This window comes from Myotis brandtii, unplaced genomic scaffold (assembly GCF_000412655.1).
Source record: "Myotis brandtii unplaced genomic scaffold, ASM41265v1 scaffold32, whole genome shotgun sequence".
NCBI classification, from domain to species: Eukaryota; Metazoa; Chordata; class Mammalia; order Chiroptera; family Vespertilionidae; genus Myotis; species Myotis brandtii.
In genome coordinates this window covers 1186546-1188395 of record NW_005362269.1, presented here as the reverse complement: position 1 = coordinate 1188395, position 1850 = coordinate 1186546, and positions in this window count along the sequence as shown.

Here is a 1850-nt window from a genome sequence, read left to right as displayed (position 1 = left end):
TGCCTCAATTGCCTGCCTCCTGCTAAGACCTCTGTCCAGGCTCAGTTCAGCTCCTCCATTTAAAAAAAGAAAGCCAAATTACTACAGAGCCTAAAGGCTTTCTAGATCCAATTTCCTCCTTTTGCAGTTTTTAAGCCCAGTTTCAAATAAGGCATCACTATAACAGATAAAGAAAACATTGGGTGGGGGGGAGAGAGAGAGAGAGAGAAACATTAAAGAACAGAAAAATTAAGCAAAGTCTAAATCCTACTGATTGAGTTTTTACTACGTCACTGTGGAATCATTCCCTGAATAGACGGAGGCATCCCTGCCTCCTTCTTTGTCTCAGTTGCCTGCCTCCTGCTAAGACCTCTGTCCAGACTCAGTTCAGCTCCTCCATAAAGCATCTCCAAGTGCCACTGTGTGTCACTGAGTTACCACATGGCTCGCCTACTGGATTTAGTATCAGAGTCCCAGCACCCAGCACAGAACCCTAGAGTTCTGCATAGGTCTTCAGGAAGTGTTTGAGGAATTATCTACATTGATGCAAAAAGAACTTATAGTTCATCTATACCACTACATAGAGGAAAACAATTCATTAAAAACTTTAATAAGGCTCACAGACCTTGAATTTATCATTATAACTCCTAGATTCAATTTTTAAAGTTCCCAAGAAATTCACTGCAGCCCTTTTCTAAGAGTAGAGCTAACACCCAGACAAATTACTAAGAGAACACAATATACATTTAAAGACCACCATTTACCATACTGTAAATTTAGCGACAAATTTGGCTTCAATGTCTACTATTGTTTAAAAGCTAAGTCAGTCTACCTAAATCTTGTTTTCCTTTGGTCCTAATGAAAATATTTTTAAAGTAATTGTCAACTAGACATCTGTCCATTTTACTGCCATCAGAGGCACAGATAGTACTATAGTCACTAGTGTTCCACAGTAGGTCAACCTGGGCTTATGTCCCAATGCTGGCTACTTGCATGCTCCTCAACTCTCTCATCTTTGGTGAATCTGTGCCCCTCTCCTTTTAGAAACAGAACCCAGTTTTGACCTTGCTCTCAAACTAAGGTGTGGCTTCTAATCCTGACCTCCCTACTGTTGTGCGGGGTTAACCAGGGATTGGATCCTATTCAACTGAATGCCTCTGTTTTCTCCCTTATTTAGTCAGCGGTGGTCTTTTCAATGATCTACTCCTTTCACCCCTCTCCTGAATGTCAATCCTTAGTCTCTCTGTGCATGGGTACCCTCCACTCCTCTTATTGTAGCAAATTTAAAAATAAATAAGGTTGTAAAGTTTTAACCATTAAGTATGTACACAATACATTTCAATTAAATGACCATTTTAAGATATTCAGAATTTTGTACGTTTGTCAATAAGCAATGAGAAAATGTTCATTTAGACACTGAAGTCTAGAGTAAGCAAGATATTTTTGTATCAATAAAACTTGTAAAGTATCGCATAGTGAACTGAAAATCCAAGGCTTTGAGCAAGAAAGCAAAGGAAATGAAAACATTAGTTTTGCTAGTGAATTAAGCTTTGGTTTCACATTTGATTTCTTTAAATACCAGCAAAAAATTTTTAAGACATGTATGTATAGGCCAAACTCTACCCACGCAGAAAGGGTAAGATATACATTCTTGAGAAATCTTAAATGTTTTTACAACTAGTTACCAAAAGCAGAATCTTGTTTGTCTGAGTGGAAGAGGTATAGTGGGGCCTTGACTTACGAGTTTAATTTGTTCTGTGACGGAGCTCATAACTCAAACTACTCGTATGTCAAATCACTGTGACGTTCGCTGCGCCAACTAGCAGTGGGGTATCTGAAGCTGGCTCGTAACCTGAATTTTGAGCTTGCAA